Source organism: Miscanthus floridulus, chromosome 15, assembly GCF_019320115.1.
Source record: "Miscanthus floridulus cultivar M001 chromosome 15, ASM1932011v1, whole genome shotgun sequence".
Lineage (NCBI taxonomy): Eukaryota > Viridiplantae > Streptophyta > Magnoliopsida > Poales > Poaceae > Miscanthus > Miscanthus floridulus.
Window position 1 is genome coordinate 39,856,523 of NC_089594.1, and position 16,415 is coordinate 39,872,937.

Consider the following 16,415-nt stretch of genomic DNA (forward strand, 5'->3'; position numbering starts at 1 on the left):
TTGTGGTCAGGGATAGGCTCAAGGGCTGAGTCTGGGTTGCAGTACTCCTCGTACTCCTGGCGGCGACGCACTTCGTCTTCATGGCAACCGAAGCGATGTTGCTCGATATGCCGTCGCGCATCCTAAAGGTTGCTGGGATGCACTCGAGCATCCTATTTGACCTCTTGGTCATGTTGGTAATGGTGTTTGGCATGATGCCCCCTAGGTCCCCCCTAGAGAGGTAGCGACTGGTCAGCGAAACGGCTTTGGCTAGGGCGGCGATTGGATCTCGGCGCAGCTGATCCGTGAATCGTACTCATAGAGCACAAAGGTCTCTGATCTTCGTGAATCTCATTGACCTAACAGTGAGCCGCTTTAAGCATGGCGGCGATCTTGGCGAGCTCGGGTGTTTGAGGGAAACGAGTGAGCTCGTTGGTGGCTACTGCCAAATTAGCGCTTGGAGTCTTGAAGACGTCGTGGCCATCAACACAGAGCAATTCTTCGTCGAGGTCACAGTGGAGCAAGAGCGGTCTTCCTTGAGAATCGAGCTGATTATTCCGAGTAGCCTCAGCCCTCGCGATGGCTGCCTTGCTTTCTCGCCGCTGCGCGTGGTTGACATTCTGGTTCTCTCGAGCAACATGCTCCTCCTCGGTTTTGCCATTCCGAGGAGGGCTATCGATGCTGACGTTGAAGATCGCGCCCCCCAGAAGTGTGGAAGGAGAAATTGCTCAGAGAAGGTTTCGGCAAGGGTCTCCATAGGGCCCTAAGACTTGGAGCCCGGAGTTTCTTCTAGGATGGTCTAGAGGGGCACCTCGGGGCTTCGGCCTAAGTGTAGCGTGTTGATGGCTGGCAGAAGCTAGATGGCAACTTGGTCAGTGAGTAGACGGGCGCAGCCCACCTGGTCGGTGGGTTTGCCCCTTAGGGCGTGTTAGTAAGCGGCGGCGGCATTGGTGAATCTAAAGGGTAGGGCCGTAACCCTTGTAGTTTCCCGAGCAGCCTCTGATAGATCTAGATCAGAGGGTGGTCGGCGCTGAACCAGAGTGTCTAGAGCCGATTCGATGATGGAGAGACAGTCGGTGAGCTTTAGTCCAACCTGATCGATGGACTCGATCAGATCATCATTGTTGATCTGCCTCCTCTGGTAGCGAGGAAGCGGGCGGCGAGTCATTGCTGAAAGAGACCTCAGAATTGGCTTTGAGATCAGATCTATAGTTGTAGGTGCGGGGGTGGTCGGCACAGAACCAATCTGCCCTGGCTTGAGGAGCTCTCCAACTTCATCAGCGTTGATGACCCACGAGATGGATCTGACCATGAAGATCTGGCCGGGCTGCGGAAGGGACGAAGAGCCTGCGGAAAAAGCCATCTTGTTCAACAAGGAAACATCACGCACACCTCTACCTGGCGCGCCAACTGTCGACAGAATATCATCGGCAGTCCTCCGAGGGTTATCCCACGAAGGTAGATTGATCGGCAAAGGAGCATGAGATCCAGAACAAGAAGGCAACAGAGACACACGAGTTAGATAGGTTTAGGTCGTCAGTATGACGTAATACACTACTCCTATGGTCTATTGGTTTGTATTAGCTATCGTATGATATGCCGTGATTTTAGAGGGGGTCCATGCCTGCCTTATATAGTCCAAAAGGCAGGGTTACAAGTCGGTTAGATCTGAGAGATAACTGGAAAGTAATAACTGATTACAGGAATCTTGCGATCATACATATCCTAACAGATCTCATAGTATCTTCAGGATATCTTCCCGATGTCTTGCGGGAGGCACCGAGCAGAGTCGTGCCCCGCAAGGCTTCTTCTTGTGGGCTGGGCCACCCCTAGGGGCATAGCCCATGTGGCCTGCCATGGGTATCTGGGGTCATACACCCCATAGGCAGTCAGATATAGATGAAGCTAAAGATAGGCATTTCTTCGTAGAGGCCGTAAACAAATCTATTCATGATGCCATACTGAACCATAATACAGTTTTCTTGAACACATTCCACAACACTATGAAAGAGGTGTTTCATGGATATCCAATTGATTAGGTTGGACCGGTTTATTACAATATTCCACATCCATCAACTCAAGGGACTAATCAAGCAGGTACTAGCCATCAAGAAGCAGCACCAGCTGGTATTGATGATGTCCAGGCTGTTCAGAGCTCATCTTAGCAAGTTCAGGGTGCTACTACTAATCAGATGCAGTATAATCCTATATCATCAGTGCAGCATGTGCAACAGCCGGCGGGGCAAGTTCAGAATCAAATGGTTAATTTTGGCATAGCGGGCCAGATACTGCCGTCGGCTCAAAAAATAGCGCCATTAGTTCAAATGATTCGTAGAGATACATATCCCAACATTTACAACTAGAGACTTCAAGTAGCAAACTAGCAAATGACCCAACAGATAGAGATTCCACAGGAATATCATTATGGCATAGATTACAATACCCCTCATATGATTCCAAATCCAGGGTATCAAGGTACCCAAAATTTTAATCCACAAATGGGTCAACAATTGCAGAGAAATCTAGATTCAAGTGCTGATGCGTTGTTGCTCAGAGTGACCGAGATGATGAAGAATCAGTTCGGTTTGAAGCCAAAAGGGTAGACCTTCTCGTACAAATACCCATATCCAGAGTGGTATGATTTGGTCGCACTTCCTACAAATTAAAGGTCCCAAAGTTTGCTCAGTTCACTAACTAGGATAACACAAGTACAATAGAACATGTCAGTCGGTATCTTACACAGTTGGGCGAAGCATCCATTGAAGATGCCCATCGAATTTGTTTCTTCTCCTTGTCCCTGTCGGGACCAGCCTTCACTTGGTTTTCATCGTTGCCAGTTAATTCCATTGCCAATTGGGCTAACCTAGAGAAGAAGTTTCATACATATTTTTACACTAGGACAGGGGAAAAGAAAATTACTTATTTGACGACCATAAGGCAGAGAACTAATGAATCGAGCACCGAGTTTCTTCAGATATTCTGATATACTAGAAATTTGTGCTTCTCATTGAATCTAACTAATGATCAGCTAGCTGCTTTAGGGCGTTCAAGGAATGTTGCCAACATGGAGAGAGAAGCTGCTTGGGCAAGAGTTTGACAATCTAGGTCAGTTGGCTCAACGAGTGGCAGTGCTCAATAGCCAATTCCAGAATATGCGTAGAGATACCCGATTCTAGAAGAGTGCCACAATTACCGAGACCTATTATCCATATTCAATTGATGATGGCTACGAGGATGATGAAGAAGAAGATGTTGCCATGGCTAAAGGGAATTAGGGTAAGAAGACAGTAATAGTGCCAAATCCTTGGGGAAGAGGAGTTAAAGAGAGCTATGATTTCGATGTCACAAAATCGGATAAGCTCTTTGATTTCTTGCTTGAGAAGGGACAGATCAAGTTACCCGCCAATCATGTTATGTTGTCTCCTGATCAGTTGAAGAATAAGAAGTTATGCAAGTTTCATAACGCTACTTATTATTCTACTAATGAGTGCAGAATTTTCTAGCAACAAATACAAAAGGCTATTCAGCAAGGGAAGCTCAAATTTGATACACCTCGGAAGATGAAGGTCGATGATAATCCTTTCCCAAGAGATTAGAACATGGTTGATGCTAAGTTACTCAAAGGAAATACTAAGGTCCTGACATCAACCAGAGCAAGAGAAACTGGAACAGTCGATCTAGAGATGCAAATATCGGCTGATAAATATAAAGAGATTAGAAGGTGTCGTGACCAACAAAAGAGCCGATACGAATAGGGAGAGACATCAAGGGATGGGGCAATAAGGCTACGTGTCACATCTTGAATTTTGTTGAACAAATGGCAACCGCAGAAGGAGAAGGATTATCAACGTTGGCTAGAAGAGAAAGAATACCAGCATCAACAGGAGAAACAGAGGTATGAAAGAAAACAAGCTGAATCACATTAGAATTGTCCTTTCTTTGGACATTGTTGGAATGAAGGTTTGAAGTTGCCTACTAGAAATAATAGCCCTGAGTGTAGTGAGCAATATTGGGAGTTTAGGCAATTTCAAGCCAACCGCTGGTCTATCTATGCTCTAGATGAGTATCATCATAATAATATGGATCGACGCTTAAAAATAGAAGGGTTCATGATCGGCTTGGGAAGCGAGTTCTTGATCAAAATTAGACAGATGATAAAGAAGAATATGATCGGTAGGAAGGGCAATGGTCTCCAGGAGGTTTGACAAGAAGTCAGAAAAAGAAGGGTGCAACGCCTAAGGAACAGAGAGCTAGAATAGGCTCAGGCATCTATTAGACCTCAGTGTGGCATGCTAAACAAACAGCCGATAGGGGTCAACCATCAGCTAATATTTAAATGGCTTTTCTATTGCCGTCAGAATTCAGGGCTCCACCAGATCAAGGAGTCTATTTAGATTTTGATGAATTGGAGTATGAGGAGAAAGTTGCCAAGTTGACAGTGATACAATAGGCTATATTTGATAAGCCAGTCAAGCATCAGCACTTAAAGGCTTTATGTGTAAAAGGTTTTGTTGATGGGAAGCCGATGAGCAAGATGTTGGTGGATGAAGGTGCTTCTATCAATCTTATGCCTTATACCACTTTTCGTAAACTTGACAAGAGACCAGGAGATTTGATTGAGACTGATATGATGCTTAAGGATTTTGGGGGTGATGCATCTAAGACCAGGGGGCAATGAACGCCGAATTAACAATCAGAAGTAAAACCTTGCTCACCACATTCTTTGTCATTGATGGAAAAGGGTCATACAGTTTACTCCTTGGTCGTGATTGGATTCATGCAAACTATTGTGTACCATCAACCATGCATCAATGCTTGATTTAGTGGCATGGAGACAACATTGAGCTGGTTCATGCTGATGATTCTGTGAGTATTGCAACAGCTGATCCAGTGTATTGGGAACTGGAAGACTTTGAGTGTTTTTCTAGCAAACTATGGGAAGGAGGCTTCATTAAGATCAATGATGAAAGCCAACAGTCGATCCAAGCAATCAGCTCTGAGAGTTTGTTTTAATGGATAATCCTATAGATGGTACAGGTAGTAAGCTAGGGCATGGCTTCACGTCGGCTGGTGAATTAAAGGAGATAGACATTGGTCCTAGAGATAGCCCTAGTCCTATGTATGTGAGCGCTAAGTCAAATCCTGAGTACAGGCCAGAGTTGATAGATTTATTAAGGGAAATTTAAAGATTGTTTTGCTTAATGAGATGCCTAGCATAGATCGGTCAATTATTTAATCTTTGGTCTAAAAAGTTCTGGTGCAACCCATCAAGAAGAGATCGATGGAAAATGTTTGAAGGAATATTATCCTAGCATTTGGATCAATATTTGATAGCCGATTTGTTCAGTCATCGGCTCTAATAGCCAGTACCAGAAGGATATCGCCTTTAGCTCAAAATTAACCCAAAAGGGAGAAAAGCCGATACGATATGTATCTCCTATAGAGCAAAAACAGACACAGAAACAATCATGATATATGCAAAGACATTGCAGAAGTACATTGAGATATGATCATAGAAAAATATAAGATTTCATTCATTGGTTAGTTTACCCTAAATACAAACTAATCAAAGACATTGTTTATCACATCCTGAGCGGATGTGATGTCCACAATGGCCTCCGCTACATCGACGAATTCCTCGATCAACTCCTCATGCTCCTCGGCGTCATCGCCCATCAGGAAACTGGTCTCCATGGCATGGAGCTCATACCTATTCTGGACCTGCGCCGTGGCTAGCGCCACTGATGCGCCATGATGAATGCCATAAAGGGCGATCTCCTAGACATGGGCCAGGATGTCGTGGAGGCGGGCATTGATGAGGGGGCCCTAGGCGTTGACAGCCACCGTAGCCACATTCACCGCTAGTTGGAGGGACTCCTCCAACTACACCGTTAGGGCTGGTAATCATAGAAATAAAAGAGCCATCAAGATAAAGACAGTAGAAATCAAAGTAAAGATGTTCATGGAGTCTATCTTACCCACCACCATGGCGTTGGATTCAGCTAGCCGTGCCTGAGTGGATCTCAAGCTAACTATTTTCCTGAGTTGCCTCGAAATAATAGTCCTAGGCTGCCGTCCACTCCTAGAGGAAACACCGGGTGTCGTCATCATTGTAGGAATCGAAGGAGTCCGACGATGAGTCCGGTGTAGAGGCAGCATCAGATACGGCATTGGAGGGCTTGCCGACCCTAGGAAGAGGATGAAGGTTGTCATTCAAAATGAACCTATAAACAAGTTAGAAAAGTTCATCGCCATGAGCAGAAGATATTGATCTCACCTCATACGACGAAGGCGCTGGCTCACTGGCATGTTCTCCTCTAGAACCTCCATCGCCGCGTGTTTGCCTCGATTGTCCTCGTCGGCCATAGGGTTGATTGGATATATGAGAAGGGGGAAGAAAGCCGCTATAGAGTTTGCAAGGGCGGAGAAGTGCAAAGGAACAGGAGCAGTTGTGAGTATAGATGTGTTCGAGGCCAGAGCCCTTGGCTGGTATTTGTAGCCACAAAGCGAGGTGGTGGATATCTTGGGATGTGCAAAAGGTAACTGCAATTAATAGAAGATAGAGCGCCACATCACTAATGCCAAAGAGAATGCAGCGTTGATGACTGAGGATAGAAGATTGAGGGGTTTTCTTAATAAAGGTCGTGTTTTCAGACTTAATTAAATTAAAGTTAGAAGTCTAGAATCAGCTATTTTTAAATTGGCTCTTTAGCCGAGACAAGAAATACAATAAGGCGATAGAAAATATGGTTATCACTGGTTCCACACAAAACACATGTTGATTTGCAGATTACAAGTTTAGAACATCCTGGATTGCTTTCAATGCTTCTAGCCAGATAGCATCGACTTCTGCAATTTATTACTTGTCTTCTTCGGCTGATCCAAGAATGTCCTAAAGGCTGTTGCAGATGGCCCTACCTTCTCTGACCTTGGCCAGTAGTTCTTGTTTCTTCTGCTTAATGGCATCAGGTATTTGAGCCAGGTTGGACTTATGGTGATCGATGGCAGCTTTCACGTTCCCTAGTTCCTTCTCAAGTTCTGCACGCTTTGGTTTCCAGTTGGGTCAGCTCTAGATCGATCCTGAGGGAGGAGTTCTTCAAATCATCGATCAGCTGTGTCAGCTCTTTGGCCTCTTGCCTATTGGAGTTCCTCTTGGCCAATAAAGCTTCACGGTTAGATAGGTTCCTCTAAGCCTTTTTCACCTTTGGGGCTCGATCCTCGATGACAGACAAAGATGACAAGACCTTGGTAAGAACCAGGAATGAATTATCCTTAAAGGCCAAGGAGACTCTCTGCATTGAATTTGCATCTTGGACCAAATCGACTATATTCTTCTCAAGCATTGGCAATATATCCCTTAGCCAATTTCTGGTCTCTTCTAATAAAGCTTCTTTAGAAGAGGTGGCTGATGAGCTGATTTCATCTTCATCTAGATACTCCTCAAGATGGAAAGAGTAGCTCAGAGCTAGAAGGTTAAGTACCTATATATAAGAAAATCTTGTTAAGAGGATTGAATCGGTTGGTAATAAGATAAATAAATACGGTACCTTTTCTAGGATAGCTTCTATCTGAGAAGAAGGAACGACTGATGATGCACCAAAGGTATCTGGTTGAATTGGCTCTAAACTCTCAACATTGGTATCTGCAAACATCGAGAAAGATTTTTAGTTCATATTTGTTGTAGAGAGATAAACTAAGCATATGACTTCCTTACCATCAATTATTTGCTGGACTAGAGATTCGACAATCTGGGTGTCAACATCAATAGGATCACCTTCAATGGGTAGACTGTCAGACTCCTGCCCTTGTGTGAATGTTTCTTCAAGGATTGTCTGGCATGGTAAATGGTCAAGGAAAGGTGAAAACTGAATAAAAATCAAGAATTTTGAGAAAAAATACCTTGGCAGCATCAGGGGGTGAAACGGAAGGACTCACATCTTCTGCTGTCTTGGAAGCATAGGTTGTTTCAACCGAAATTGGCTCCTTTTGAGGATCGGTCGATGAAGGTTTAGTTGATGCTGACTTGAACGCCTAGGACAACAGTTTCGCACCCAGAGCAGGTTGAGATGCAATGGTCGATAACTGCAAGGAAAGAATTAGAATTAGAGATTGAATATCATTTTGGGAAGAGGATGAGTTGTTTTACCTGAGCAGTTGATGGTCTCGTTCTACGAAGCCTTTTCCATGTAATGGTTTTCTGAGTTTTCCCTTGGGTTGCCTTACATTTTAAAGATTGGTATGTTACAATTGTAGAAGCAGCATGAGTTTTCATCAGCTTCTTTAGTGGAAGTGCAACTGATCCTATTCTTGAAGCTGGGCATGGTGGCTGATAATCTATAGGATGCCCCTTCCTGTCCAAGCTTAGGAGACCGAATTCGGTGTCGTGAAAAGGTCTATTAGAACAGTTGGCAGGGGAATTCATCGAATAACTTTTCTAAAAAAAGGAATGGAAAGTTACCTCACTGTCGGAAGCAAACTCTCCATCTAGAGCTATACATCTAGGATGGACCGACCCATAGAAGAGATGGGAGTGCCATTCTTGCCTCCAAGAGTCAAAAAGGTTGGAAGAGAAGTTGACTCTTGTCTAGTCATGCAAGCAAAAGGAAGGAAGATCTGATCCCAGTTGAAAGACTCTGGAGGCTTCCATTACTTCACAAATACCCTCTCTTGGCTTCAGTATATCCTTGAAAAATAGTTGAGGAGGTAGTTGACCAAGACCAAACTGATGAGCTACAAAAGAAGGGTTATAAAACTCATAGGTTGGAAGGTTGCCTAGAAGGAAGGAACCTATAGACATTTTGCCACGGGCATGACGAAATTTAGCTAGAAGAACACAAGGTTTGATGAAGGAATTGAAGATTGTAGCCGCCGTTTTGTCTGAGCAGCTTGATTCGAATCAAAATTTGAATGGGAAGACCAACTCATTGTTCTCATCCTCATCATAGGGTAGTCAGGTCAGGATATCTGCATCAAACCCTCTATAAAACTTCTTGAAGAGATGGCCAACATTGACAACAATTGTTATGGCTAATGCAGCTTCGCCATAATTTATGCACTAACGGGTTCTTCCTTCTTCGCCTATGTATTTCTCATCAAAGTTGGAGGAGGGAAAGCTCAAATTCTGGAGATTTGGCCTTACAATCTTATGCATGTACAAGTTTAACCACATTTATATTAGCCACCAATGGCCGCTGATGGTGTGCACTGCTTCATTTTTTAGCAGCTGAGCGGCCACCTGATGCATCAAATGGTAAGCTGATCCCAATAGATATTTGCCAAGAGGAATCTCAACATTTACTGCCAGATGCTCTGCCATGAGTTTATGATTGTAAGTTGGACCACAAGATGACCCGCAGAAGATGAATCTTTCTAGCCACATATTTAGGAAAGCCACATATTCTCTTTTGCTAATAGTTGATCCGTCTCCAATATGGTTTAGAATGTAGCTTGCCCATCCTGTGCAGTCTGATATTTTGGCTAATTTCTTGGATCCAGCACTTAAGAAGTCATAAGGTTACATTGATCCTATTATTCTAAGGCCAGTCAACATATAAACATCGACCAAAGTGATGGTCATTGGGCCGTGACCGAAAACAAAAGCATTTAGGGTGATAGACTAGAAATAAGATGCAGAAATCAGGAGTGAATCATTCCTCTATATTTCGGACAACGAGAGTGTCAAGAGTTGGTTCAAGTCATAAATCTCCCAATCTCCACCCTTTTTCTCGGATACCCTATGAAACTAATCTCTCCATCCCCTAGGCATTTTGGGCCAGTTTCTGAAGGGAGTTTTGGTGTTTCAGGAGTACAAATCCACTACAGATTATTTGAAGGGACTTCAGTTGGTCTCTTGACGGATAAAATCAGAGGGATCAGGGTCACCCATAGGTCCAAGAAAATAAACATGGGGACCAACAGCCGATGGAATCAAAATTTGGTTCCTCATTTCCTAGAGACCAGATAAAATAAATTTGAGAATAAAGGAAATTGCAGGGAAACGACTGATACTTGGAAAATGGGAACTTGGGAGTATACCTCAGGGACATGGTCGCTGGTCATCATTGCAGCCAAAATAAATCTGAATCTATGGAAGGTTGCTTGAAGAACAGCTTGATGAAGCGGAGGATTTGCTAGGGTTGAGGCCTTGGCGATGGCGGCTTTGGCTCACTTGAAGAAGGGAAAAGTAGATGGGCCGAATGAATAAGAGATGATACTATTAGGGTATTATATAAAATTCAGACCAAGAATATCGAGAGTCACGCGTATATCTCAGAATAAACGGTTGCGACATGGTGAACAGGTAAATAGGAATTTTGTAATAAAATCATTTTTATCCCAAAATTGGGGGGCATGTGTTTATACCAAAATTTGGGAAGAAAGAATGCGGGAACTCGAAGCTTCCAAGATTGTGTCATCAAGGAATCAATTGTATAAGGGTCGATATCAGCTGATTCAGATGCGGCACTGGAATCGGCTCTCTTCCGATGACGTTAGCAGATATCGACAATAAGCTACGGTTGGTGTTAGGAAAGACATGTTGGACTCTACAAAAAGGGAAAGATTAGGGCCCAAGTTATCTTAAATTAGGGATGTTTTCTCTTATACCAAAGATTGTAATAAGTCGTACTTGAGTAGGATTCATGCTTATGCTCCGAGTATAAATATTGGACCCCGACTATTGTAAAAATAGACATCCAATCAATCAATACAAATTACTTTTTTCGGCTTTACGCCAACCCTTAGGAGTAGGATTAGTGTAGATCTCGGTGGGTTCTTCAATAAGCAGGGCTGCATCGGTCTGGCCGACCTCTGGCTTGTCTGTAAGTACCTTCATGGCTTATACTTCCGTTTGTAAGGCTGCATCGGTTAAGTTCGACCTTCACTGCGAGCTCTAGTATAAGCTAGTTATCGATCCTTATCTAGTTCAAGTACGGCTGCATTGGTTAAGTTTGACCTCCATTGCTCGAATTAGATTAAGGTCAAGTTATCAGCTCTGCCTAAGGGTGACATCCTTTGGGTAGATTCATTAAGTTACCGATCTTGCTGATGTTCTTACTATCATTAGTTTTCAGCAATATCAACCTGCCCGATCGAGATCGATCTAGATCGGCCTCATATCCTTTTAACCCATCGTTTATCTTGTTACATTGCAATGGTTCTTACTTTAAATGATGGATTACGTTTCATCAGTTGTTCTACTTTGATCTTGATCATGTATAGTACGTGGTTAAGTCATGTCTAATCTTGAGGAGATTTGCTGGCTATTTAAATATGGTCTATTGTTCGCTATTATGGTTGTAATGATCCGGTCGATCCCCACTGATGGCACTTTAGATCGGAGGATGCTAGTTGGTAGATTTGTTTTCGATCAGACATGACCTTGACTGTTTGCTATGCCTGCATCGGCTAAATAGCCGATCGCCCGCACTTTAACGTTCATAGCATGTTTTCATGACCCTATTAAATGTGAATAGATCCATTTTCTTTAAAGGTTTAATCTGTTATCTTTATTATGGCTGCCATCGATCTGGTTGAACCCCACTGTTAAAGATAATATGTTAGATCTGAGGAGTTTATAGGTCTGCTCGTACTAAATAGTCGATTGTTCATATGCTATGACCCTTTTTCTACTTGAATCGGCTATTTCAGCCGATTCGCCTGTGCTTTCACAGATATAGCATGCCTTACAGAAAACCTGTCAATGTATAGACGGTTTTTTGGATTCTTCGGTTTAGTTTCTTACTATCATCATAGCTGCCATCGATCCAATCGAACCTCACTGTTGGTGTTAACAGATTAGATTCAGATCATTTGTAGACTCGTTTGTACTAGATAGTTGATTTATTCGTATATTATATCCTTTCTCGTTAGATTCATTGGCTCAATGCTTTACATCGATAATATCCACCTAGCTGATGATTTTACTTATGTCTGCGTGCATTGTACTTGTCATCATAAAATCAATCGCAACTCATGAGTTGTACAGTCCGTAAACAGTCGATTTCTTTACGTATCGGTTATTTAGTCGATTTTCTCATCTGGCTGCTCCTGTAGCGGCACACATGGAATTGTCTAGGCAAAACTGGCATGTTCCACCTTAAATTACTGATAAACTTTCTCTCCTTATCAGTTGCAGGTCAAATTGACTGGCACGCCTTCGGGAGGAATTCACAGGATCGACTAGCCCTGCGTTGAAGCCAAGCGGATCTCCAGCCTTGCTCCATCAAGTAGATCCTTCTGGCTTGCTGTGTGCTAAGTGCATTGACATGTTTTTGCGCCGACACAAGTGCAGTAGATCTCTTTGAATCTCACTCTAGATCTATCTCTAAGTGCAAAAGTGAGTGGAAGTTGTTCTCTATCTCCTCTAGCATGTGTGTATCTGTTAGACTATCTCCAACAACAACACCCAAAATACAAGACCTATTCAACGTTTGGGTAGCACTACAGGCAAAGGATTCAATACCCATTTGACATCTTCTCCAACAACAGGACCCAAAAGAGAATCCTTTCTGCAAATGGGTTTCTAGGAGAGAGGATGCTCATATTTTGGTTGTGCCTCTCAGGCAACCCAAAATGGGTCTCCCGTATAGATACTCTGTTGGAGGCCGATTTTGGGTCTCCTGCTACCCATTTTGGCTTTGGGTGCCCATATAGGTCACCTGTTGGAGACAGTCTTAGAACGGCCAAGAGAGCCCCAAAGGACTGAGGACACCCCTATTTATAAGCTTCGTAAGAAACTAGCTCGTTGAAAGACTCTTGGTGGGTTGTCAACATACTCATCGAAGAACTCCGGTGAGCACCAGACAACCACCACTAGAGAAAGGATCATGAAGATCCAATGACCAAAATTTAATTTAGCATAGCTGTTAGAGGCCACTTTCTTCTGTGCTTCTACTGAGTCACCACCGGAGAATATTGGTGCCCCCGCCCCTCCCCCCCACCCCCTCCCCCCAAACACATAGACCAAACTTGGCTAAAAATAGTCGTTTTCTCCAACGACCAATTGACTATTTCTCTGGTGAACCTTTTGTGACCATCATCAGACAATTCTAGTGAGGTCAGAAACTTTTTGTATACACCACCCCATCACCGGATAGGTCTGGTGCCCACCATCGAAGATTGTGGCGACGGTCTTTGAATTTCCCACGCGTGCACGTTTGAGCACCGCATGTCCCCTTTGGACTGCTTTCTCTAGTGCACTGACTTAGGCTACCCTAAACAATTCTGATTACCTATTCAACACATAGTCAGAAGAGGTTTGGGACCTAGCTTATTCTCTAGTGACCCACAACTAGGACGTCAAATATTTCCAGTGAGTGGAGTGCCTTCTCTAAGATGCCTTCCAAATTGTTAACTCCAAGTGCATTCCAACTTGAACACCACAACTTAAGCACTGAAACATTTCCCAAAGCATTTTCACTTTGCTTCCTCAGCATGTCACTAGGTCAACATCCTAGTGGCACTAGATAACCGCGTTGCTATAGAGATCCTGATGAGGACATGGCAATCAAATAGTGACATGTACATGTGGAACCAAGTGAATTATAACCAAAGCCACTATGCAAATGTAGGAACGAGCGCACCTTATAATCATTGTTCGTATCCGAAGGTGCCATGTCCTCATCAGATCCCATCTTAATAGTACGGCGATCTATCCTAGACCTAACCATGCACTCTATCGCACTTTGGTTGGTGAAAGCACATCCCTATGAAATATACATTTGGCTTTGGGCTTGCTCCTAGCTCCATCTCTTCTCTTTTCTCCAAAGTTGAGCACTTGATCAACTTGTGGCCATGATCATCATCTCAATTGCAGCCTCCTCTTGCTCAACCCTTGGGTGTTGACTTAACCTAGCTTATCACATCATAAGCACTTATTAGTCCACTTGTTTGCACTCAGTTACCAAAAACAAACTTAAGGCTTTCACATGGCGAAACTTCTTCCACTGTGGTGCATGGGCATCATTGCAGTAGCGGGGTAGTGATGTGCGTTCCCCGTTCACGATGGCGCCCATCGCGCCTGATGGCCTCCTATGCGGATGACTCCTCATCGGTGCTGTTCGAGATGGCGGTGGGGGCGCACTGAAGCACTGGTCCCATCTTTGAAGAGGGCATGGATGACGTCCACACATGTGGAGAGACAAATGGAGACATGTAGAGGGGACACACAAGCTGCAGTCGGAGAGGAGAGTGAAGAAAGAGATAAATCTGACCGATAGGGCCGACTGTTGAGGGTGCGTGAGGAACTAACATCGTCATAAACGTAGAAACTAGCAAATCTTGGCTATAGACCCAATTGTAATGGCACGGATCAAAATAGACAAATAGTAATGATATATCATTGCAAAAATTATAACGATATAGATTCAATTAACCCTTTACCATTTTTAGAGCTTTAGCGTAGGTGTGTAGGCCTCTAGGGGATGCTGTTTCAAATGATTAGCAGTGATGTAATATTTTAGGAGATGGTGGTGTTCCTCTTTGGGGATCATTACTACTACGGCTTATTTGGAGACCAAGTGCTAACTTCCAGCAATTTAAAAATATTCCCTCCGTTTTAAAGTATAAGTCATTATTCTAGCTTTTCTAAATACATAGATTTTATTATGTATCTAGAGATATTTTATATCTAGGTGCACACGGAAAGATATATACCTAGAAAATGGAGCGAGTAGCAAACTAGCATCCAAACAGAATTGCTAAGGTAAGTAATCCTTAGCTAAAGGTTACTAATAGTTACTACTTACTCGCTCCATCCTTGAATAAATTAATTCCTAGAATTGTCTGAAGTTAAACTTTTAAGTTTGACTAAATTTATAGAAAAGAGAGCCAATATTTATGATACCAAATTAATATCATTAGATACATCATAAACTATATTTTCATAATATATTTATTTGGTACCACAAATATTTGTGTTTTTAAAGTTTGGCTTAGAACAACTTTCAAAATTGATTTATTCTCTATCCTCGTCACACACAATAGTTTCCAAAAAAAAATAATTAGTAAATTAGTGAGTTTTCCAAGTGGCTAAAAAAAGTCAGCAGCATATTTTTTCGGTTTCTCCAACAATTTCCAAAACCTCACTCCTGAAATATAGAAGGCGAATCCTATCGTACTCCATATTCTTCCCCACATCCTTCCACCTTTTGATTGGGCAATCGATACACGCACGTATATTTCCTCGTGATTGGGTTAATTTTCCCAATTGCGAAATGATTAAGAGTCGAGATAGGGAGTTGTTGGAGAGCAGTTTTTCAGTCTTGCTAAAAAACCATGATTGGGAGTGGATTTTGGAAACTTTTGGAGATCCTTTAAGAGCATTTTCGGGTCTTTCTAAAATCGTTCTTTAAATCATCATTTGGAGAGTCATTTCCATAAAAATCATTTTTTATATCTTGTGAACTCCAACAATTTTATATATCTTGTTTGCGCTCTTGAGAGCTATCGTTTTCTATCTTTGGCTAACGATAAATTTAAAATAGAACATAACTATATTTGAATAACCAATTTAAAAAGCTGTTGGACGATATTTTTCACCAAAATCTCTTTGAGTGGCTCTAATGTACTGGTGGAAACCACGACGCGCCTCCTTCGGAAATTCACGTGTAGGCACCAGCGAAAACCATCTGTGATCGTTTATTTGAAGAAAAAAAACAGAGAGCGCCGAGATGACCGGGAAGATCGTGTGTGGGGCAAGAAAAAACAGCGCTCTCGGTTGCGCCGGAGGTGCTCGGGTAATATACAGGGAGGGAGAAGTCCATTTTTCACTGGCCATCGAAGTTGAATACTAGGAATATTTAACTACCGAACTATCAATACCAGTTAACTTTAGTTTTCTATTTGGAGTAATTTTGTTAATTTAACTCTACTCTATTTGGTAGTACACTATTTGGGTACAGATTCTCTTGATTGGTCTCTAGGTTTAACATATTAAAAAAATATTGATTTAAATAAATAACGGGTATGATTACGTGAATAACACAGTAGTAACCACAGCAAATAGGATACAAATAACCCTAAATTAAACACCCATAGATAAATTATATTGTTTTTAAAAAGTATACAGGTTTCATATTTTCTAATTTAAAATGGATTATTTATGATTTTAGAAAATATAAACCCATTTCCTTGTATGGCTAGAAACAAACTCGGATTATAATTGGATGGTCAAACCTAGTACGGAGAAAGATACAAATTGCAAGGCCGTAGGCCCAACAAGAAAGAAGAAGAAAGTTACCTGAGATTACTTAAATAATAATGGACAACGAACCCTAGACCCAATTGTCATAAATCTTAGTGACAACGGCTCTTCTATCACTAGTTTTTTTCGCGATCATGCTTAGCATGTATATCATTAAGAAGGAGAAGGAGTTTTACAGCGATTAGCGCCGGTAAGATTAGAATGCGAGCGGCTCGCCATGGCCTCCCAGCGA